Genomic DNA, 24979 nt, shown 5'->3' with positions numbered 1-24979 from the left:
TGGAAGCTATCCATGGTGGAGAGTGGGTGGAGCTGTTCATGGGGCAGGGGAGGAGAGGGGTCTGCCTCTCAGCAGGAACGCAGTTGAAGCAGTCACTGGAAGCAGAATGCAGGATGAGTGTTCAGTCCTGGTTTTGTTCTTCCTGCGGGGCCACCTCTTTCTTTTTGAAAACTTCTTGACTTGGGATTCCTCCTAGTGACTCAGATGGCTTTGAGGTGGGACATGATGCAGGTTCACCCAACTTCCTGTCCCAGGGAATGCCCTCTTCTCCCAGACCTCCCTCCTCCAATAACCCACCCTGGTCCTGGCTCCTTGGAGATTCTGCTTCCCTATAGGAAAATGAACACAGTAGGTCATTTGGAGAAACCGTCCTTGGCAATACACGTACTCAGGGAGATGTCATTGCTCAGAATTGACCACGAAAGCAACAGTGTTCTTCACATCATTGTCACCCACCAAGGAACCTGGAAGTGTAGCCATTCCTTAGAATCCCTGATTCCAGGGACTGTCAAAGACACTGGCCCAGCTTCTTTCCCGGTTACCATGATGAAATGTCCTAACAAAAGCAACATCAGAGAAAAGGCTTATTTGGCTGTGGTTCTGGTTCCAGTCTGTCATTTCAAGGGATTCAATGCAAGAGCTTCAGCCTAGTCACATCACAGTCAAGAGCAGAAAGAAAACAAATCCATGCTTGTATACTTGTGCTCAGACCCCTCTCTCCACCTACACAGTCAAGGACCCTCTTACCTAGGGAATGGTGCCACCCACTGTAGGCACGGTCCTTCTCCATCAACTAACAGAATCAAGATAGTTCATCACAGACATACCCTAATCTAGATAATTCCTCGTTGAGACTCTGTTTCTAATTTACTCTAGATTGTGTCATGTTAACAATGAAATCTAACCAGGAACTCAAGACCCTTGAGTAAAATGTAGTATAGTATCTACACAAAACCTACACATATCCATATATATATATATATATATATATATATATATATATATGTATGTATCACTTCTAGATTACTTATAAAACGATGTAAACATCATGTAAATGCAAATTTCTTAGGAGATAAGCAAGAGAAAAGTCTATCCATGTTCTGTAGACATAATTTTCCTCTAAATACTTTTTGTATGAGGCGGATTGAGTCAACAAGTGCAGACACTATGGCTAGAAGGACCAACATGTTGTAGCCAGAGTGTAAACCCAGAGAAGATGACACTCAGCTTCTGACTTTCCAATAGGACTTTGCATCTAAACAATGAACTTGGAAAGCCAGGCTTTACTCTGGCCTGTCAAGACCCAGGCTCGGAGTGCTAACCCATAAAGTCATACTCTGAAGAAAGAGGGAGTGACCCCTGGCTTTTTCCAGCCCTGGGGAATTGTGGGACAAAGGTAGTCAGATTAGCAGTGAGGTGTGTGGGTCTCTCTCTGTGGTCCTTAGAAACAAACCCAACCAGGGAGGTGGGAAACACGTCCACTGGAAACCACACACCCCGGGCTCTGAGAAGCCACACCCATGATCTTGGCATCTCTTTCTTCTCTCCAAACACCTTTGTCTCTTTACCCTGTGCTTGTAGTAAACTATCCTTCTTAAACTCCACTGAAAACAAACATAGAACATTGATGAGAAAAGAAAAGATGGATAACAAAAGAGCCAATATTCATGGGTTGGAAGATAACCTGACTAAATTGTCTAGACTATGCCAAACACTATCACAATCCCAATGGCATCACAGGAATAGGAGTAATGATCCCAAAATCTACATGGAAGCAGCGAGCATCCAAACAGCTAAAGCACTGAGGAGAAACCCAAGGCACTGGAGTTCCTCCTTCCAGAATACATCCTGAGCTGCACATGGCCAGGCTGTCCTGAAGTGAAGGCGGCTGTGGTCTGCCATGACAAGCTCCAGCATCTCCTCACAGAACGAGCAAGAGGTTCATGAGGTCGAGCAGCTAGCTGAAGAGTGGGCAAGGAGACTGAGGTGTCTGCGCACGCGCAGTGGATCTTATTCAACTCTAGGAGGCAACGCTGCACTGGGTGACTGTGTGGCTGAATCCAGAGGAGGCAATGCCTGGAGAAATGAGATCTCCACAGCAAAAACAAACATTCAGCGGTGTCACTTATATGACTATCTAAAATAGCTAAATTCACAGGAGAGAAGACAGTGCCAGAGCTGGGGGAGCCAGGGAAGCACAGTTGGTAATTGATGCCCATAAAACTCTGGGCCTGGAAGACAATTCCGTACTAGAGAGCTGAGGGCTGTATCTCTAACTAGCAATGCTCTTAACAATTAATTAAGACTTTTGGCAAATCTCCTATTAAATATCTTTACCTTAAAAAAGAAGGAAGGAAGGAATTCAGTAGAAGCTACCTGTTAGTTATTTTCCTATTGCTTTGGAAAAACACCAGAAGCCGGGCGGTGGTGGCGCACGCCTTTAATCCCAGCACTTGGGAGGCAGAGGCAGGCGGATTTCTGAGTTCGATTCCCGCCTGGTCTACAGAGTGAGTTCCAGGACAGCCAGGACTACAGAGAAACCCTGTCTCAAAAACAAAAACAAAAACAAAAAAAAAGAAAAGAAAAAGAAAGAAAAAAGAAAGAAAGAAAAGAAAAAGAAAAAACACCGGGTAAGAAGCAACTAAGGGCTTACTTTGCTCACAGTTTGAAAGGACACTGTCTATGACATGGGGAGGCTCGGCTGCAGGGCCATGATGTCATAGTGTGCGAGCAGTCAGGGAGCAAACAGAAGGCAGGAAGCAAGGCTTGGTCCGCACTCCAAATCACCCACTTCCTTTGACAAGGCTCCATGGCCTTTCAAAAACAACTCCACCAGCCTGGGGCCGAGTGCTCAGCCCATGAGCCTGTGGGACTCAAACTACAATGGGGTGAAATCCCATTTATTGAGACTTGGCTGGGAGGATGGCTGGGGTAGAGAGAATCCACAGTACCTGACACCTGCCACTCATGGGGATCTATCCTGGTGCAGCCTTACTGGTTCCCCTCAGGAAATGTCACCACCCACCCACAGAGCCTGCTCACCGTGTAGCAAAGGGATGAGAAGAAAGGATGCCAGGCCATGTCATGGAAGGAGCAGGACCAGTCCTCATATATAAGCCCACTGCACTCAAAGGCTGCAGCCTCTGACCACATAAACGTTCACAACACCCTGTGACAACGGCCTCACTGAGTGAGTCACAGGAACCAGGCACAAGAGGCTGGCTCCACAGCCAGACAGGCTCTGTCAGGTTACAGACCTGCCCTAGGGCACTTTTAACCTAGGCTAAGTCAGATACAACCAGAAGACTTTTCTGAGTCTGAATTACGTCAGTGTTTCTAGAATGTCCTGGAGTTCACACTTTATCAATCGAGGACCCCAGAGAGGTAACTGACATGACCCTGTGCCCTAGCACTGCGCACTGCAAGATGGAAGGGTCCCCAGGTGACCACTCACGTTTGCCAGCCAGTCAGTCAGGGCCACCTCAGCACTTGGAAGTGAAGCCATAACATTGGTCACCACTGACCAGCCACCTTAAACTCTGTGAAGTGACTTTCATAAGACATCGAAATTTGGAGCTGATGCTCACAGACTGGCTTCTTTGAGGGTAAAAATGAATGAAAAATCTCCAAAGAGGTAATGTATTTCAAAAATTCTTTATCCCCAAATACAGACAGTATCAGGTTCTCTGTGCATAAAGAGTGTCAGAGAAGGGGTAGGCAGACACACACATGCACACAGCACACACATGCACATATGCACACACACACATATGCACACAGCACAGACACACACACCACACACACTACACACACCCACCCCCACAGCACACACACATATGCATACAGCACACACATGCACACAACACACACATATGCACACAGCACAGACACACACACCACACACACATATGCACACAGCACACAGTACAGACACACACACCACACATACATAGCACACACACATAGCACACAGCACACACACACATACACACACACAAATGCAGAAAGTTCAGGACTACCATCCGTCCCCATTTGCAGTCTCAGAAGCTTCCAGTAAAACTCAGAGTGGTAGGTGGGTCCCAGCTGTCTGTGGAGATTGTCCTTCACACCCACTGACCAGCCTCCCAAGGGAGAGAGAACAGCTGCGTGTAGGCCACAGGATCCTAATGAGCTGGCTTTCCAGACGGCTTGGAAAAGTTCCCCCACAAACTCCACATCCATCCATCAGTGGTGCAGGCCCCTGCAGACTCCTGTGCTCTTTTGGTTTTGCAAAACACTGGCAATGAACGAACACAGAAGAAACTTACGACCTTGGCTCGGGCTGCCTGTTTTCTTACAACTTAATGAGACTAAATCGCTGATAAGTTCTGTTTTGAAGCGTAACAGTGCACCCCGCGTGGGGCTGGAGTGCAGTACAGGTCTCCCAGGGCTGATTCCAGTCGGGCAGATCCTTCCAACTATGGCCTCTGTGTCCCGTGTTTCCCAGTGACGTCTGTGAGAGTCAAGACTGCTCTAGCCTGTGGCATGCCAATCCTCTCCAATCTCTTCCTCACACATTCCACACACTGGAAACGCAGTGTCCAGAGCTTCTGAGAATTATGATCCCAGAGAACACTCCCAGCCGCACAGAATTGTGGGTATCTAGCTTTTCTTCCATGGGTGCCCATGGAAGGTTAGGGTTCAAGACGCTCAGCGGTTGTGGGAAATATTTCCATAAGCTTGGGTTTGAGGAGTAACGTAGGCAACTGGTTTGCGGGAGTGTCTTTACCATTGACAGGGGACTGTGGGGGGAAGGCATCAAATATGTTGGTCCAGTGCGTGCTGTGGAGAGGGACAGATCACAGCGTGCGGGAAGCGCCTACTCTGTAGTCCTTGTGGAGTCCTTGCTCAGGAAAACTACAGAATGCCCCCAAGGAACTGAGAATTTAGTTAGAAGATATCCAGAGGACTGTGCTGGTCACCACAGTGTGATGCTGGGCTCACACTCAGGCGTCTGGGCTAAGGATGGAGTTCAGCTCACAGAGGGCTTACTGAGCATGTACCAAATTGCTCTGGGTTCCATCCTCAGCACCACAGAAAACCAGGGGTGGAGCTTGCTTGTAATTTCTGCACTTGGGAGATGGAGGCAGAAGAAGCAAAAGTTCCTGGCCATCCTCAGCTACACAGAGAGCAAAAGGCCAGCCTGAGATACTCAAGACCTTGTCTAAGTTGATTAATTAATTAATTAATTAACTAATTACCACCTTTGGGCTCAGACTCTCTACTGTGCAACTTTGAGAAAGCTTCCTAACTTCTCTCCGCCTCAGTTAGTCCATCTGTGAAGAGCAGCTAGTTGTGAACCTTGAAAGATGTTAGTGGACACTCATAAGTGAGGTCTGATTCCTACTGTTTATTACAGTAGGCAGAACTGGGCCACAGGGTGTGGGGTGCAGTTATAGCTCAGCTCTGCTTCCTGTCCCATCAGGAGGTGGAGCTTAGCAGGGGGAAGTGGGTCACAGTGTGTGGGGAGGGGAGTGGGACACAGTCATAGCTCAGACCCACTTCCTGTCCCCATCTTCTCTCTAAACAGGTGAGATCTTCCTTGTAGCTGCGGCTGACAGGCATCCTGCCTGGGGCCGACCAGGGGGACCACCAAGGGCAGCAGCTGCTTATCTTGGTGACCGCTGACCTGTCTAGAGAAGAGAATGACAAAGATGGCCGAGCACGCCACAGTTCTCAAGCACGTTAAACACAGTGCTCAGGAGAACCCAACTGTAGAGGCATGCCAGCTCAGGGGTCCAGAAGTGGCCTGGGCAGGGATGGTTCTAACAGAGAGAGTGCCTTGTCATGGAGAAGGCCTGGCACCAAAACACCTTCATGTCAGACATGACAGGAGCCCTTCCCATTTTGTTTTGATTCCTTTGTGCTAAGGATTCACATTTGGCTTCCTTCTAGGTCAGCGAGGACTAGTTTTCCATAAACAAAGCTGATCTGGGGGCCTCAGTATGACTTTCAACCCAAACCAACCCTGATCATCTCTAGGAGGTCAGAGAGTGAGCACTCTGCAAACTACAGCAAACACCAGAGGACTCTTCGGGGATCTCAAGTCAGCATGGCTTAGCTATGAATGGAATCCAGATGCCATGTACTCCAAGCTGGCCTCCTGGACACAGCCTCCAGGCTTCTCTGTCTGCAGTGGGGCACCTTAAAGGGAGGGCAGGGACTCAGAAGAGCCAGCCGTCTGCCTGGATGGGCAGCACCAGCTCATATGCGGCTCTGGAACTACAGAAACCATCTCTCTTTATTTCCTTATTTTTTTTTTTCAGTTGAGCTGTTTTGCTGCTGGGAGACACGACGACCAGTCTCCGTAGCTATTTTATTACCCAGGAGCATTTTTCTCCTGTGTCAGAGCTACCTTCCTGCACTTGACTGCTCACAGGAACAGCTCAGGCCTCAGGTACCCGCTCTGGAGTAAATCAGTTGCAAATGTTTCAGGTGGATGGCTGATGGATGAGAGAACTTTATCTACTCTACCATTTCTTACTGTTAGTAAACTGTGGAAATCTCACGTGAGACAGCCTCTCCTGCCCCACTCCCTCCTGCCCTCGTCAGTCCTTTAAAAATAATTGAAACAGCAGCCAGGAAGGATGGCTGTCAGCTGCCAGAACAGCAGGGTGTGGGACAAGGACAGCCTAGCTCAGAACTGACTTACCCTCCTACGGTCTCGGTCTCTCTCTCTCTCTCTCTCTCTCTCTCTCTCTCTCTCAATCCACCTTGCTTTCTTTTGTGTTTCCGTTTGCTTACTTTCGTTTTCCTGTGGTGCTGGGGATCGAACCCAGGGCTTCACACACACCAGGCAGAGATGTTCTGCTGCTAAGCTGGGTGTCTGGCCCTATGTCCCCAGTTATGGTCCTACAACCTCGAGTATCTGAGTTCCTCCAGTTCACCTCCTACCTAGCTGCTAAGGTGTTCAGAGTGAGCTCAGAAAACTGCCAGTCATGTCCCCTGCCCTCTAAACAGCACCGTCACACTCTGGTGTCATTTGTGGTGTCTCCAGCCTATGCCAGGCACCCAGTGCCAACAATTCACTCAGTGCTTGAGCCTGATGGAGTTCACAGAAGGAGGCCAGGAATGCACAGGTGTGACTGGCAGGCAGAGGCTGGCACTGAGGGCAAGAGCAGGCTCAGGATGAAGTCTGACCAACAAGCTTGGACTCACAGACTCTTCTTTCCGCTAACAGAGGTATCTGGATGAGGCAAACCAGGCCATGGAGTCTCTGGGTTCCCGTATGCAGAACCACCATAACAAGGCCCTGTGTTCTGTGTGGTGCAGACAGAAATGAGTGGCCCCAGGAATCTTCTAACAGGAAGTTAGGATCCTGGGTCAACAGGTTGTTCCTCAGAGACTCTGAAAATAACAGTCTTGTATGAGAGTAAGCAAGCAGAAGGAGCTGCTCTCCTGGATTCATTGTGCTTCCTCTGGGACCTGTGACAGATAAGCCTTGGTGGCTGTGGGAAGTATCCTGCGGACAGGTGTGTTGTCTGTATGTTGTCTTGCAATGGCCGTGAATCTGCAGTGCGCTGAGGCCCAGCATGGGCCCTGTACCCCAGGGTAGTGTGTGTGCCCAGGGACTACCCGCTTACCTTTCCATGCTATGGGTTTCTCTGCTTACAGGCCTTGCCCACACACTTTGGCTTCACTAAGGATCCCCCATAGTTGTGATGTGCCCATTTATGTTTATGTGCCTGTTCATGTGTGTGGCGTGGGGAACACCTGAAGGAGTAGGTGAACATTCTGCTTGAAGGGAGCAGCCCTTCTGTTCAGTTTCCATTCACTCTCTTCCTGACAGAAGTCACAGCAAGACAGATGAGTGGAAAAGCAAACCACAGGAAAGATCCCTGTGCACAGGAGGAGGGCGACCCTGTAGGAGCCTGTTCATGCACTTCTGTTGAGTGTCTCTATACTTGAGGCATGGTGCTGAGTTTGGAGACTAACAGGAGGAGGAAAAAACACCCACAGTCCTCCCTCTCAAGTTGCTCACAGCCTGTCTGGGCGCCAGACATGTAGAAAAGCCAATGTCTCGAACTCTAGAAACTGGGCCGTGCCCAGGAGTCGCGGGACCAGTGAGGAGGGCAGGGCAGACTTCAGTCAGTGTGGTCAAAGAGGTCTTGCCTTTGCAGAGGAATGGCCTGGTACCTCTCATGATCATCTCAGTGTCCTCTAGAGAGTGTTCTCATCAAGGGAGGGGAGAGGGAGAGTCTGGGTAAGCTGCCTGTGATGGTTTATATATGTTTGGCCTATGGAATGGCACTATTAGAAGGTGTGGCCTTGGAGTAGGTGTGGCCTTGTTGGAGTAGGTGTGGCCTTGGAGTGGGTGTGGCCTTGTTGGAGTAGGTGTGGCCTTGTTGGAGTAGTTGTGTCACCGTGGGTGTGGGCTTTAATACCCTAGTCCTAGCTGCCTGAAAGCCAGTCTTCCACTAGCAGCTTTCAGATGAAGATGTAGAACTCTCAGCTCTGCCTGCACCATGCCTGCCAGGATGCTGCCCTGCTCCGGCCTTGATGATAATGGACTGAACCTCTGACCCTGTAAGCCAGCCCCAATTAAATATTGTCCTTTATAAGACTTGCCTTGGTCATGGTGTCTGTTCACAGCAGTACAACCCTAAGACACTGCCCCTCCTCCCAGTATGCTCTCTGGGCAGTACACAGCTGGCTCCTCACTCACTTCACACCTACAATAGCAAGAGAAGGATGCCCAAGGCCAGGTCCCACACCTGAGAGACCCCTCTGCTCTCCAGTCCCTGCTGCCCCTGCAGGAGAGCACCTCTGGACAGGCCTGCTCTGTTACTTACTGAGCCACTCAGTCAGCAGACAATCCCAAGGCTTTGACCTGCTGGAGAGCCAGGGTTGCTACCTGAAGGGAAGGGGTGGGGCGAGGTAGGGCGGAGACAGTCGAAGTGGAGAGGGAGAGGGAGAAAGGGAGAAAGGAAGTGTGTGTCCAGTAGAAAGAACAGATCATGCAGAGGACCCAGAGAAACAAAGCCCAGCAAGTAAAAAGGCCAGGGGCCCAGAGACTGTCAGGTGGGAAGGCAGAAAATGGTTGTGAAGCGCTGAGCTGGTCTGTGGTGACTGAGAACTCAGGAGGAGGAGCAGCTGCAGCTTCTCCTCCCCAGGGCTGTGGCTCCCTCTGGGACCTTGGAGAGGGAGGTGACAGGTCAGGTGCAAGGGCCCTCCCAGTTTCTGCTGCCATTCACAGCTCATTAAAGTCCTGATCAGGTGGAGGCTGAGTGGCCTCCTGGGGTGCATGGCCACAGGCAGACAGATGCAGGACTCCAGCTGGGGTCTGTGGGCCAGCCCTCCTTTGCCTGTGTCCCTCCCTCCCAACCACCCTTGGTCTACTGCCTAACCACCACATCAACGCCTAGCCGAGGGGACCCACTCCTCAGAGTTGAGGCTTATTAGTGTCAGAAGCTTGGCCTGGGGACCATCACATTTAATATCCCACAATCCGTCCATCATGTGAAGCCAGCTGCACCCTTCCATGTGTTTCTGATTCCCGTAATAGCCAGGTCTCTGCTGAATACCCCACCTGGGTCTGCTGGGCTCCGGTGCTCAGAAGAACCCTGTTGTTACGGTGTTCCCGGTCTCCTGAAGCAACCGTCTAGAAAATGTTTTCTTCTGATCATTCATTCATGTTGCACTGTTCAAGCGTGCGTTAAGATCTGCATGCATTAGAAAAGGCAGCAATTGTGGAAGGAAAGCAAGTCCTGGGGTTGGGAAATAACTCGATAGGTAGAGTACTTACCCAGTGTGCATGAAGCCCTGCTCCCATCCCCAGCACCACATACCCGAGGCAGGGTGGTGCAGGTCTGGAATCCCAGCACTAGAGGAGAGGCAGAAGGGTCAGAAGTTCAAGGTCATCCTCAACTACATAGTAAGTTGAGTAGTAGTTTGAGTAGGAATGGCCCCTATAGACTCATGTGTATGGATGCTTGGCCATAGGCTGTGGTACTACTAGGAGGTGTGGCCTTGCTGGAGGAAGTGTGTCACTGGAGGGGCGGGCTTTGAGATCTCAGCCGGTTCACTTCCTGCTGCCTTGTGATCTAGTTGTACAACTCTCAGCTCCTTCTCCAGCACCATGTCTGCCTGCCTGCTGCCATGCTTCCCGCCATGACGATAATGGACTGATTCTCTGGAACTATAAACCAGCCCCAATTAAATGTTTGCCTTTGAAAGAGTTGCCTTGGTCATGGTGCCCCTTCACAGCCATAGAAACCCTAACTAAGACAAGTAGTAAGTTGAGGCTAGCCTGGGCTACTGGATACCTTGTCTCAACACAAAAGGCAAGGGTTTCCCAATCCAGGTCTTGTCCTTCAGCCAGCTCCTTCTCCATATTCTTGAGCAGGTGTTCTGAGCACCTAAGCCATCAACTTGATGGTACTCTAAAGAATTTTTTACTTTAAAATGTGTCTTTCTTTAAAGCAGTAGTTCTCAATCTTCCTAAAGCTGTGGGCCTTTAATACATTTCCTTATGTTGTGGTGACCCCCCCCCAACCATAAAATTATTTCATTGCTACCTTATAACTCTAATTTTGTTACTGTTGTGACTTGAAACATAAATCCCATATCTGATATGAAACTCTGTGGGGTCGTGACCCACAGGTTGAGAACCACCATTTTAAACTCTCTCTTTCCCCCCCTCCCCCACCCCAGGAATACTTTAAAAAGCACTCATTTTCCTCCAGTGCACAGCCTCAGCATCATGGGTTAGCCTCAGCACCACAGGTTATAGGGAGCTTGACCCTTCCTTGTTTTGAGTGCCATCCTGTATCCCTAACTCTGATCACTAGAGGCCACTAGTGACACTATCATCACTCAACAGGAGCAATAAAAAATGACTTCAGATAATGCCCAGTATCTTGGGTGCAAAGGTGATAGAGACATCTGTCTCCTTCAGAGGAGAATATCTGACTTTTGGCTGTTATTTAAAAACCTTAAGCATCTCACTAGTAAAACAGCTTGGGCTGGGCGGTGGTGGCACACACCTTTAATCCCAGCACTTGGGAGGCAGAGGCAGGCAGATTTCTGAGTTCGAGGCCAGCCTGGTCTACAGAGTGAGTTCCAGGACAGCCAGGGCTACACAGAGAAACCCTGTCTCGAAAAAACAAAAAACAAAAACAACAACAACAACAAAAAAACCCAGCTTGGCTGCTCACAAATACTCCAGACTCTACTGTGATATAAATAAATAAATAAATAAATAAATAAATAAATAAATAAGGAAAGAAAGAAAGAAAGAATAAATAAATGCTTGGTTACAAGTTGAAAATTATTGGAAGTTCATGATGGATCTGTGTACAAATGTAACTTTTATTTTGATGATGGAATTGTCTCTGAGGCTTACAACCTCCGTCTGCTAACCTAGGCCCAGTCCTGGAAGCTTCTAACCTACAATCTTATCAAGAAATAGAATGTTCTCAGCCTCTGAGACTTACTGCTGAATAAGCTCACCACTTCCTAGTTCTTTCTGAACTCTGGCTGGCTGGTTCAACTCAGCTGTTCTGGCTCAAACTCCTCTCCAGGCTGACTGACTCAATCTGGCTTCTCTCTCAGCCTCTGACATCTTGCTCTGCTTGGCCTCAAACTGTCAATCTGTTCTAATCTTCTGGCTCCTTCTCATTCTCTGGCTTGTTCTGTCTTTACCTGTCTGTGTCTAGCTTGTTCTCTCTTCAACCTGTCTCTGTAAAACTCTCCTGGTAAAACTGCCTCCTCCTTCCTCTCTGCACTGCTCTCTCTTAAGTAGCTTCTCTTTCTTTCTCTTCTCCTGAGAGTTGGGAAGATCCTATTCTGTCAAATCTTCCTCTGATTCGTCACTTTGTCTGCCACTCAATTAGACATCACTTTCAAACATGGGTGCTTCCTTCTACAGGCTAACTTTACCTTCACTGTTTGGGACTAAAGATGTGTATTAAGGGCTTGCCTGTATTCCATCCAGAGGGATTAAAGGTGGTAAGGCTGAGACATACCACAACTAACAATAGTTTTTTTTTTTTTTTTTTCAATAATATAATGTCAGGGTTCACAGTGTGATCAAATATCCTGCAACACATATGGGAGTTCATTGCCCTCAATTGCTATTCTTGGGTGTGTTTGAACTTTGGATTAAAAGGTCCATGTTTGCACAGTCTTTGATTTTCACAACAAAGATGATGCTGTGCTAAGTGAGGCTCCAACAGAGGCAGAGGGCAGGGAAAGCCAGTGACTGGAAGTGAACAGGAAGTGCTGTGAACCTTTCTGCTCAAGATGGATTTGAATCACAGATTCCTTCAGTCAGCCTCGGGACAGAATGTATTTACTCAGAAACACCATGACTTATGATGATAAATAAGGAGCCGGAGCGAAGGCTCACAAGTTAAGAGCTGCTTCTGCAAAGGACCAGAGTTCAATCCTTGGCACCACATGGTGGCTCACAACAGTCTGTAACTACTGTCCCAGGGGAATTTAACGCCCCCTTCTGGCCTCCACTGGTACTGCATGCACATGTATGCATCTGCAAGCAAAAATACCTGTATACACAAAATAATAATTTAAGTAAGCCCATAGCTATAAACCCTGGAGAAAATGACATGGGCAATTGTCCTGGTGCCCAGAATCTGCATGTGCTGAATCAGACTCTGGAATAGGACCACAGAATTGATTTCCTTAAATGACACTGTTTGTTTAGTCAGCAGGACAGGATGAGCGTGCTGTTTAGGAAAAGTAGCTCAGCAGAGTGCAGAAATGAAGTCCTGCCTCATGCAGGCTCCCTAAGATCGGCTTCAATCCCAGAATGAACCAGAGTAGTCTGAGAGTCCATAACCCCAGAAAAATTACAAGTCCCAGGCTGTAATCTGTTTCCTGGAGGCAGCTGTCCAGAGGACCCTACGTGGGATCAGCCCACTGACTCACCTCATGCCTATGAAGGGTTTGAAGACCACACGGGAAGATCATCCTTTCTTAATGAAGTCTGTGTTCCAAAACAGGCATGCCCCTCACCCCCTCACCCTGCCTCAGTGGGCCTCCTGGGCTGTTTCAACACAAGCAAACTTGGCCTTTAACACTAGATTCCAGGTCATGAACATTTTAACTAGGTGAAGTCGGGGTAGGGGGTGTTTATCAGCTTATCTCAGTTAAAAAGTACCACAGGACCCTGGGCTTTAATATGGAACTTCCTGTTGATATATAAGTCATACTAGCGGCTGTGGAAAGGGACACATTGCAAAACAAATTGACCACCCCCGCCCCCCCGAACAAGTATTTCGATAAGGAAGAAATGACTCTTTAACCGTCCAGATCCTCGGAGCACAGTCAACTGAGGAAGAGGACCTGCCAGAAGCCAATGCAGTGAGAACAAACTCCTTTTGCTGAGCACTGAGATACTGAGAGGTCCTTTGATGGTTGTCTGTGATCTTCTGAAGGGGTGAAGGGAGTCCCTGCCTTCCAAAGCGCTGCAAGAATGTAACTCGCAAAAGAGTGGAGGCCAGAGCCTCAAGGGATCAGACCAAAACAAACACAAGTCCCTGCCTCAACTCAGACCCTTACTGCGGCTCACACTCAAGACTCAATCAAGGCTCTTTAAAAACACTCCTGTTAGAACTCATGAGGCCACGTCTATAGCTCTGACTCAAGTGGAGAAAGAGCAGAGGAGCCCCTCCCCTTCCTCTCTCCATCTACACCCCCTTGTCCCCCTAGCCTCCCTTCCCTCCAACCCCCAGCCTTTTCTCTCTGGGTTTCCTTCCGTCTGTAATGTACCCCCCCCCCGGCCACACCAGAGCCCCCTGCACTGGTACAGGACTGAAGACCAAGGGCCCTGCAGGCCTTTCCGTGTCTACCCACAAACACCACGGCGCCAACCCGGTATTTACAGTCCCTCTAGCAAGCAAAGGCAACCGGTACCCACCGAAGTGGCCAGGGCATTGTGGTTTTGTGATTGCGTTCCCTTCAGCAGTTAGTAAATGTATTGTGCTGATCGCTATCGCCCCGGCTGCTCTGCCACGTCCTTACAGTTGGACTCCTGTCACCGTTTATCAATCAGCTCTCTGCCTACCTCTCCCAACTGTCCCGGCCCATATAAAGCTGATCTGCAGTCCTGCCTCAAGGAAGGAATGAGTTCGTGCTGAAGTACACAGAGAGCCAGAGTTAAACACGGGGCACCTCATTTGGGCTCTGTGGGCTTGTGAGAGTGTGGTTTGCTCTAGGGAGGGACTGCCTACCTGTGGCCAGAGCAGGAAAGTTTGAGTTCTCCCTAACCTCAAATTCACTGTTCACCCAAGAGAAATCTTCCTCTGGAGATCCTCAGGGGTGTGCGTTAACAGGAGGACCTCAGAGGAAAATGTCAATATTTCGAGGACATGCAGAATCCATGCTGTGGGAGACTTGGAAATGCCTGAGGGGCTCCTTTCATGAGGGTGCCCCTGTCAGAGTTCAGACTCTATCTGTGACCACCTAGGGAAGGCTAAGCAAGAGCTGGATGAGGACCTGGTGCAGTGTAAGCCTGCTGTCTCCTGACTCCTGCATGCCATCCCCTGCCAGCCCTCTGGTAAATGGAGACCTGAGCTTGGGGGAGCCAAGACTCCTAAGATCTCAAGTGTCACTCTCTGGGTCCCCAAATGAAAACCTAGCTGCTAGCATCCCAGCTGTCAGAGGACCCTAGCTGCAGGTGTGGGAACACTTGAGTGACTCAGTTTCCTTGTCCATTTTAGGAATCAACTCAAACTTTAGACAAACACTAAGAAGGAGGTTACAGAACTGGGTGACCCTCTGCTTTTCAGGGCTCACTTTCAGCCATGTTAGCTCAAGTTTTACCTAGTTATATATTGGAAAGAGGGGTGTGTGTGTGTGTATGTGTGATGTGTGTGTATGTGTGTATGATATGTGTGTGATGTGTGTATGATGTGTGTATATGTGTATATATGTGTATATGGTATGTGTGTGTGATGTGTGTATGTTATGTATGTGTGTATGATGTGTCTATGTATAGTGTATGATGTATGGATATGATTTGTATTGTAATGTATGTGATGTGTGTGATGTATGTGCGTGTGATGTATGTATATGGTTTGTATGTATGATGTGTGTGTATGATGTATGTGTATAGTGTGTGTATGATGTATGTGTATAGTGTGTGTGTATGTGTATGGTGTGTGTGTGTGTATGATGTGTGTGTATGATGTGTTTGTGTATGGTGTGTGCGTGTGATTGTGTGTGTGTGATTGTGTGTGTGTGTGTGTGTGTGTGTATCTGTGTGTAATTGACGGACAGAACAGGTTTTCCATGTATGGCATTAGAACCAGATCCTGGGCTCATGTCTCAGCTTGAGCATTTGTGAGCTGGCCAACCTTGGGAACACTGCCTCAGTTTACTTCTTCAGGAAGTGGCCCAATAAGAATTCAGTCTCAGAAACCCTGTCTCGAAAAACCAAAAAAAAAAAAAAAAAAAAAAAAATTCAGTCTCATTGAGCTGACAGTTCTCAACTGTTCTAATATCCACAGTTACTGCCAAATATCAACACATTGACATAGGACAGTCTAAGACCGCAACACAGAAAGCCCCTGACCTTAGACGTGACCTGCTCCGTCTTTGCCCCCATTGCTGCACACACACTGTATTATTTCTTTTTTTCATTTGTCTATTTAATGTCTCTATCCTCCCAGCCCCCCAAGAGTAGTTCTGTGAGGTATTTGTTCACTGTGCTGTTTTCTGAGAGCTGCTGCTTGGACATTGATGAGGCCTTGGCCTCCTGATGTAGGGCAGCTTCTGCCTCACTAGCTTGGGCCCCTTTGCCAATTTTGATCTCATTAGAATTGGGGGAAGAGGGACCATTGGAAGCTGCTAGGGCTTTCTTAGCCCTGCTGCCTAGCAAGAAGAAAAGCCCTCCCTCCCCCGCTCCCACCTCCAACTACACTCAGACTTTTCCAGGTCGTGTTAATTAATCCTGTCTGTGTGAATGCATCTGAACATGATATTGAATATCCAAATGTGTGCCTACCAATAAGGCAATATGTTTTGTGTAAGCTGGCACGGGTGTCCCTTCTGAGAACAGTATTCCCCAGGACAGGTGCAGCTGCGGGAGGGACCGGAACCCACAGCCGTAATTCCACTCCATGTATCAATTATTCATCCCTTGTGGTACACTGCCTGAGTGCCTGCTCTGCATGGCCACCGGTGGGCCTTCCTGGTCCCAGCCATCTGCTTAGGAGGCTTGTTGGTCAAGCTGGGGCCTCCTAGAAGAGAGTCACACGGGGCTCTGAGGAGGAGACCACAGGCACCTCTGGGCCCTGACCATGCATGAGTAGCCATGAGGAGTCGTGAAGCCACCCAGAAGGGGTGAGTGCCCAGCCAGAGGGAGTTGCTTGTAATCTTAGTCTGGGGTCCTGGAAAATGGATATGGATATAGTTCAGACTAGCCCCAAGGGCCAACAACACTGGGGATTTCTTGCAAGCAGGGTATGGTGTAATACTGACCCTGGCTGCGAGTCTCGGGAGAGTGTCCTGATCAGAGAGGGCAAGGGAAAAAGGCTTTCAACATCTTCCCAGTTTATTTCAAACATGATCAGGGTGCAGTGGCTCCTGACTATAATCCCAGCTACCGAGGCTAAGACAAAAGAATTTTTAGTTGGAAACCCCCCTACAAAATGAGTTCCATCTCAACAAGAAAGAAGGAAGGAAGGAAGGAAGGAAGGAAGGAAGGAAGGAAGGAAGGAACTGTGTCAAGCAAAGTTTGCAGCCTGGTTGTGGTTTGTTCTGCCAGGGAGCAGAGAAACAAGGACTAGTTGCCAGGGAAAGTTGGCTACAATGTTTAGCTACACACATACATGTGTGTGCATCACACACTGCCAAGAGTGGATCACCAGGGATCCATGTCCTGAGAGAAAAGAGACTGTAGGTATGTCCACAGACAGCAAGATAACTTCACACCATTAAAACAGACCCAAAAAGGAAGACACCAGCCAGAGCACCCCCTCAATGCTGACCTGAGTCCTAGACTGGTGTCCACCCGACACTCGGGCAGTTCTGCTGCCCTGTCCATCGCTACATTCAAGCAGCTGGGGCAGGATAGAAATGCTTTCAAAGGTGAGAATAAAACGAAAGTCTGTTTCTTCAGGTGAGCCAGCCTTTCTCGGGACAATGTGCCCCTTTGTGCCCCTTTCGAAGTGAGGGCTATAAGACACACCTCTCTTGTTTTGTTTTTGATGCTGAAAAGTTAAATGCTTTGCTTGCAACTCAAGTGGGTTTTTTAGGGTTAGAAGTTGGGCGGGATTATTCCTCCCTTCCATGTTCCGGTTCTTGCACTGTCTCATGCCTCCCTTTCAACACTTTTCTGGTACATGTGACTTTTATAGCAACCATTTAAAAACATCTTTAGCACATATATTCATATACGATGGAGGTAAATGTTCAGAAGAAGAAGACCCTCAGTAAGTGCCAAGCGGTTCACAGGCCAATGAGAAGGGAAACTGAACACTTAAGCTTCCATCGTCCCTCTTCTAGATGGGTACCATGATTTGCTTGGGCCATAATTCTAAGTTACTCTAGGTCGGTGTGGTAGTTAATACTGATTGCCAACTCTGCAAGACCTGGAATCACCAGGCAAGCCTCTGGGCACGCCTGTGGGGTTGAACGTGCCTGTGGGATTGGCCACATTAGGTTAGCCTATGGGCATCGCTGCCTTCACTGAAAACCATTATGTAGCTGCTTGACACCACTGACAAGTTCAGACAGGATGCTCCCGCTTGCTGTAGATCTGGGGTCACTGTAGCAGTCACCCCTGCATTTCTATGACCAACTCTTTTGTGGGGAGCCGACAGAAGGCGGCTATCATCCTTGCAGCCATCTTGAGCCATATACCCTGACAAGAGACTTGATTACAATAGCCTACAACAGCTGAGCACACTCTGATAACCTCTTGTTTTAGATACCCAGGATCTTCCCTGTGTGTGAGGCTTAAAGGTGTGTGACTTAAGGGTGTGACTTAGAGATCAGATTTAGAGACAAGACCTAAGGGTATGACTTAAAGGCATGACTTAAAGGCGTGGCTTAGAAGTGATACATATAAAAGGCGAGAGGCAGACAGAAGAAATTATTAGGTAGTAGGCACTTGAGACCTAGAACTTGGAAAGGCAACTAGGAATTAGACACTTGTACTTGGACTAGGAACTAGGGACTAGGAACTCAAGACTTGGGACCATACACCCTTGAATCACTTTATTATATAAACTATGGTATACTATATTTAAAAAATGGAATTGTTACCATAGAATGTAGTCAATACAAAATTATACTTTAGAAGAAAAAAAACGTGTGGGGCTGGAGAGATGGCTCAGTGGTTAAGAGCACTGGCTGCTCTTCCAGAGGTCCTGAGTTCAATTCCCAGCAACCACATGGTGGCTCACAGCCATCTGTAATGGGATCCTCTTCTGGTGTGTCTGAAGACAGCTACAGTGTACTCAGATACAACAAATAAATAAATCTTTAAAAGCAAACAAACAAAAAGAAACATTTAGCCACACGAACATCTTTGAGTGTTTACACAATCAAGATGAGTGTGTTTGCTCTGCTATCTCTCTTACCAGGTTTTTCAACAACAGTCCTGCCTTTGTTGCTGGGTCTGTCTTTTTGGGAGCCATGGCTGTCTTATAGAAAGCCTGGCATCCTGGATCCTGTAGATTTGGTTTTAACTAAACAGTGTTATTACCTTGTTTAAGGTAAAATAGGAAGCTTCTGCCAGAGTCGCTGCACTGGAGCAAGTTGCTTGCAGGTAAAACTAGTTACCTTTGAGTCTCTATGACCAGATCCCCAGGTAGAAGGCTTATTTTGGCTCCGGGTTTCTAAAGGATTTCATCCCATCATGGTGGGGAGGCATGTTGGGAAGAAGGCTTTATCCATGGTGGCAAAGCATGAAGCAGGGAACGTAGAATGGAAGCCAAGGCCAGGGGCCCACAGAACCTCTGAAGTTCCCCCTACAGAGCTGAGCAGCAAACCATGAGTGTGTGGGGAACGTCTCTAATCCAGAACCCGAGGGCGGCTCACCTCTCAGACGCTTTTAGAATGTTGTAGAATAAAACAGAGAAGCTGTGGGTGTAAACCCCCAGGACTGCCCTCAGGTGGGACATGAGGCTTGCTCTCAGTAGTTTAGGTGGTTTCAGCATGCCCCTTATCCAGATGGACAGTGTAGTATATCCAGGGAACCTTGGCATGTGCCTGCCAAAGACCGACAAATGTCATGTCCTTCCAGGCTGACTCTGTGTGTTCAACGTTACAGCAATTGTTGATGATGTAGAAAGTTTTCTCATGGTCCCAGCGCCCTCAACCAATGGCGCATGCTGTCTCAGAGACTCTGGGTTCCCTATGCTATTGTGGCCCCCATTTGTTTACTATAAATACTCATATGTATATGTGTATGTGTATATGATGTATATATGTATATGATGTATGTATATGTGTATGTGTATATGTATATGCGTGAGCATACATAGATAGTATTCTCTTCTGGCTTTAAACATGTTGATGTGCATAGTCATAGTTTATTTAGCATCTTATACAGTGCTCTTCCTCTCAATTTTGTATTCTGTAGCTTTTTTCAATACATGCACCCTATATGAAGTAATGTACGCTACGCTACGCATCTCCATCAGTGCCTGCCCAGCGTGTGGCCTGAGCCCCACCAGTGCCGCCATCTTTCTGCTGTCTGTACAGCTGGACCCGACCCCAGCAGCTCTTCCCACACTCCTTCCTCCCCCGCCCCGCCCCCAGTAAGGTGCATGGTAAGACGCACCCACATGCGCAGGCCTTCCTCTGCTAAGCCTCGCTACCTTGTCACTGGCTCCCCCCCCCTCCCGCCCCCCATAGACTGTCTCTGCCCTCTGGAGTCACAGAGCATGCTGAACTTACTTGTTCTAGGACGAGCATCTAGAGCATGTAGAACGAGGCAGTTCTACAGATGTTAAGTGTCAAGACTCTTGGAGCCAGTAAAACAAACCCAGATCACACAGGGTGTGGTGACCCCCGGGAGGCAGATACATGCTGTCAGTCTGACCTTCAAGCTAAGTCATTTGGTAACATAGTAACTCTGTAAGGCCGGAGAGCCAGATGTGGGTATTTAAAGAGGGAAAAGCCCGATTTTTTGGTATTGAAACAAATGTATTTCTGATCTTAAGTTAAATATTTTCTTTAGTGGACATTTTCCTTTCTCACATTCTCCAAAAGAAGCCCTGGATTTCTTTTAGTTCTTTTACCAGAGTTCCTTTTTAAGACTTATTTCATCTCCTAAGCTACGTGTCTCTACCCTCTCAAACCATCCCGCAAACATGGATCAGGTAATGCAGTTTGTTGAGCCAAGTCGGCAGTTTGTAAAGGACTGGATTCGGCTGGTTAAAAGATGTACCCAAAATCCAACAGAAAAGAATTCCAGAAGGTCGCCATGGCCACAGAGACAGGATGTGCTATCATGGGATTCATTGGCTTCTTTGAGAAACTGACCCATGTCCCTATTAATAACATTATCGTGGTGGCTGAGTCATTTCTCATCATGGGACGAGTGAACCAATGAGGGTGGGGGCAAAAAAATGTTGCTGGGGGTGGGGGAGTGGGGGAAGACTTATTTCGTGTGTGTGTGTGTGTGTGTGTGTGTGTGTATAAAACTGGACATTAAACCTACAGCTACACATGTGCTGGGGAAGTTCTATACCAGTCAGCCATATACCCAGCCCCGTTTTTACCTGTTATTTTGAGACAGGGTTTTACACTGTAGTCCTGGCTGGCCTTGAATTCATTCGATAGCTCAAGCTAGCCTTGAACTCGCCATTCACTTGCCTCAGGCTCCATAGCTGGTGTTCTTAGCCTGTGCCACCAGGCCCTGTGAAGAAGCGTATTTGTTAAGCTAGCATTCTTTCCTCACCTGCCAGTTTGCTCCCTCTGTAGTAGGTAACAATACCCCCCAGGGGCTTGGAAAGCCCTGGTGTGGGAGATTGACTAATGCCAAGGTCATGTAGGGGCTTTAGGGGGAAGATAAATATTTTGACTGCCCACTGCTTTTTGTAGTGTGTCACACTCGAGTGGCGTTTATAGCAGAGCAGACTCTCTTCAGAGGTGATGTGGTTTGAGACCGATTGTTTTGTTTAACTTTCTGAGATGGGGGTGGGGTTGAGGCTGGGGCTTGGCTGTGGTCTCAGCACACTGCCCAGGCCAGTCTCCGAGTCTTGGGCTCCAAGGATTCTTCTGCTTCAGCCTCCTGAGTAACTGGAACTGGGATTCAAGTACCAGCTTAGGGGGCCGGGGGAGAGGGCTGCTTTGTCATATTTTTTCCATAGTTGACTTAGAAACTTAAGTGCCCATGGCTGTTCCAGGGACTATTTAATAAGCTTATTCCTGTTCTACCAACAAAAGACCATGGGAAGCCATGTTTAGCTGGGTGAACGGCAGCCTTGATTGCTCAGCCAGTCTGCTTCTCCAGAACCCACCCAGCTTTGAAATGCCAGCTCCAGATGCACACAGACAAGATGTAATATGCAGAAGTACATCTTAAAATGAAAAGTACATTATATTTGGAATTGTTTAGATAGCACAGAATAGATGTGCAATTTTAAATTCATTTCCAAAACAAACATTGCAGGGTCTGAGAGTGTCATTCTGTATGTGACAGCACGGGCTTAGCATGTAAGAGGCCCTTGGGTCAATCCTCAGTTCTGAAAAACACATCACATACACATACAGGTATGTATGGCTTAATGGTAGAATGCTTACCCAGCATGCATGCGGCCCTGAGGTAAAATGCCCAGCACCACTAAGAACACAAAACAAAGACTTCACCGACACACAGTCATGTGCATATTCACAAACACACCTCCTTAAAGTATGGGCCAATCTTTTAGTGTTATTTATTGAAGTCAGATTCTTCTCACAAACTTCTAACAGAATCTATTTCGTGACTTGTTTTTCCTTGTTTATTTATCTTGGAGGCCATACTCTGTTGGTATTTGTGTGTGCCCTTCTTTCACTGAGCCGTTCCCTTCCCAGACAGCACCTCTCCAAGTACACTGAAATGAAACCTTCAGTCAGCCCCGCCCCGACCCCGCCCCGACCCCTGCTTTCTATCGCTTCACCTTTAAGCCCATTTTGCCCTTGACCTCAGTCCGATTGGACATTTCTTAGCCACCTGTCACTCCTCCCTAGATGCTTAGCTTTCTCTTGGATGCTCTTTCAGTGTCACGTGGCCTTTCCTGTCCTACCTGCTTCTGCACCTGTCTCTTCTAGCGCCTGCGTTCACTGGCGCAGGCTGCGCCGCCATGTCCTCGTGCCCAGCGTCTTAGTAACGTCCTCCCTGAGGAGGCACGTGTGAGTTTGTTTGTCTCAGGAAACTGCTGCATGATGGATGTACAGAGTGAAGGCCCAGCTGTGGTGGACCAGCCAATAGCTGGGATGGCTGTGCAGGGGGCAAGGCTGGACAGAGAGAGATGCGCCTGCCTCTGCCTCTGCCTCCCAAGTGCTGGGATCTATTGCTCGGCTGTCTCAGACCCGTCAGCCACAAGTAATGACACGGAGACTTTTTTTATTAATTATGAAAACATTGCCTTAACTTAGGCTTGTTCCCAGTTAGCTTTTATACTTAAATTGGCCCATTCCCACTAATCTACGTGCATCACGTGGCTCATTATTGGCCCCTGCTTCTTCCTCTGGCTGGCGAATCTCCCAACTCAGACACTTTCTCAGAGTTCCTCTCTGCTCTCCAGGCCTTCAGCTCTTTACTAAACCAACCAGCAGGTGATGGAGAAGCTGCTTACAAAACCGAGATACAGGTGATGCTTCATAGAAAAACAGCTTTTACACAGTGCACAAGAGATTAGCCCAACAGGGATCCAAGGAGTGCGCCGCCGCCATCACAGACCCTAACCACTGAGCCAACTCTCCAGTCCTCACACGATTTGTTTCAAACTAGAAAACACGCATGTGAGTTAGAGGGTAATAGTGCAGGCAGTCTTCCCCAGTGGTTATCGTCTCAGAGGTGACCCAGGTGGCTGAGGAAGGTTGCCCTAGAAAGAGCACAGGTACATGTAGATTTGACTTTTTCACCTGAGGGAAGAAACTCGGCCAGCTGTGTACTTCCTATGTGTCAGGAAGTGTGTCTTGTCACCCAGAGTTTTGATGGAGGAAGAGCATTTTAGATGCAGAGAACCTTCTGTACAGGGAGAGTCCTCCTTTCAAACATGCTTAGTCTGTCTTGTCTATAGCTTTCTGTTCAGATTGTTTGTGATTCTTCTAAAGAAGAAACACTTCTCTGTAGCCACAACAGGTCATCCTAGGTGCTGTCTGTCCTAGCTGGGTGAGTGTGAAGGACAGACAGCCAAGCAAGGTTGCAGTTTACTCTGTCTGTGGTAGAGATGGGGGAGAAGGCAAGGGAAGCCATTTCTAGAACTTCTAGAAGCAATTCCCAGAACCTTCTAAAAGTAATTTCCAAGCGGTGGTGCTTGGATTCCGAGTTCTGCTATACCAAACCTGATGGTCATAAAGCGCTGTCCCCACAAGCTAGCAATGACCAGTGGTGGACACCATTCTCTTACATACCACCTTTTAAAGGTAAAGCTGCTTGGGACTGGAGAGACGGAGTGACACTTAAGACTGCTCACTGCCTTTGCAGAGGGACCTGAATTTATCTCCCAGTTGGGTGGCTTACAGCTGGCTGTAATTCCAGCTCCAGGGGCCCTGATGGCCTCTTCTTGTCTCTGACAATACTGCTCCCGGGCACACATCCCCCCACTAAGACACAGGGACAAACACACAACTCTTTTTAAATTAACTTTTTAAAAAAATCTAAAACTAAAAAGTAAAGAATTCTAAAAGAACTAGACAACTGAGTCCATGTAGAAGAGAAAACGACCTTTAGAGACAAAACAGAACCAATGTCCATCACCTCATTTCTGCATCAGAACACCAGAAAAAGGAGCGTCCAGGAGACATCATCGTAAACTGGGTGTCCAAGAACAATTATTCTTAAAACTGAGTGCAATTTCCTTAAGCAGACAAACTTACTTTTCCTGGGCAATAGAAGAATAAGAAATGAGGAAAAAGGAAAGGGAATTAGGAAATTAAATGTAAACACGCGGTGACTGCCTGAGTGGTGCCGATATCCTCCTTCCAGCCAAACACTGTGACCTGCTCTTTCTTCTGTTTTCTCCCCAGAGAGTTAAGAAATGACTGCATGATAATTCATTTATCTTTAGCACAGGAACCACAAGGATATAACCACATATTATTCAAAATGGGGAGTTCACGTCACATTACTTTCTGTTGGTGAGTAATGGACGGGAAACGGGAAATGTCACTACAAGACAGGCTGGCCATCTGGTAGGAGCTTTCCTGTGACCACGGCAGCTGATCAGTGTGGAAAGACTAAGGCAGCAGAGTCTCAAGCTGTTAGGCTTCTCCAGGGAACTTGGGTTCATGCATGGAAGACAGGCAATAAAGTCCAATTATTCTGGATGTGGCTGCAAAAGGCGTATGAAAATTATCTCACGCAGGGCAACGCTGCCGCTAAGTGTTTTTTAAAACAGCCATCAGTCATCCCAGGTAACGGAATCAAACAGGCCAATCCATCTCTGAGGAATGGCTCATTAATCAAAAGATGGTGATGAGATGCTGGCAATCTTTCACTGTTCCACGTGTAATATTTTAAATCCGACGTGCTGACAGGATGGTTGGTGTGTAGGAAATTATCACACCCAAGGAGGACGGCCAAACTCCGCAGTGCTGGACCACTTGTGGGTCATCATTTATCACAGATCCCTGGTTTGCCCTGTTGAGGCAACTGGACTCTTACGCAATAGACATTGAGCTTGTAGTTTAAAATGACAGTGCTATAGACTATTGATTAACTGAAACTGCGGGGGAACCCAGTGCTCCTGGGGGCCTCAGAGCAGAGTCGTGACCATGACTTCCCTAGATTCCAGAGGTCCCAATGTTCACATCT

At 47.9% G+C, this 24979-nt stretch overlaps 1 protein-coding gene and 1 pseudogene across 1 annotated transcript in view; both read left to right on the top strand.

The window, feature by feature from the left end:
* The window catches only part of Cldn14 (claudin 14), a 76023-nt gene that overhangs the window by 12687 nt on the left and 38357 nt on the right, over positions 1-24979 (top strand). The window lies entirely within an intron of this gene.
* Positions 20318-20566, top strand: LOC117717657 (protein transport protein Sec61 subunit gamma pseudogene; annotated as a pseudogene).

The sequence above is a fragment of the Arvicanthis niloticus genome, chromosome 12, assembly GCF_011762505.2.
Source record: "Arvicanthis niloticus isolate mArvNil1 chromosome 12, mArvNil1.pat.X, whole genome shotgun sequence".
Classification (NCBI taxonomy): domain Eukaryota; kingdom Metazoa; phylum Chordata; class Mammalia; order Rodentia; family Muridae; genus Arvicanthis; species Arvicanthis niloticus.
Note: the sequence above shows the minus strand (reverse complement) of the source record. Positions and strands in the feature narration are given on the sequence as shown.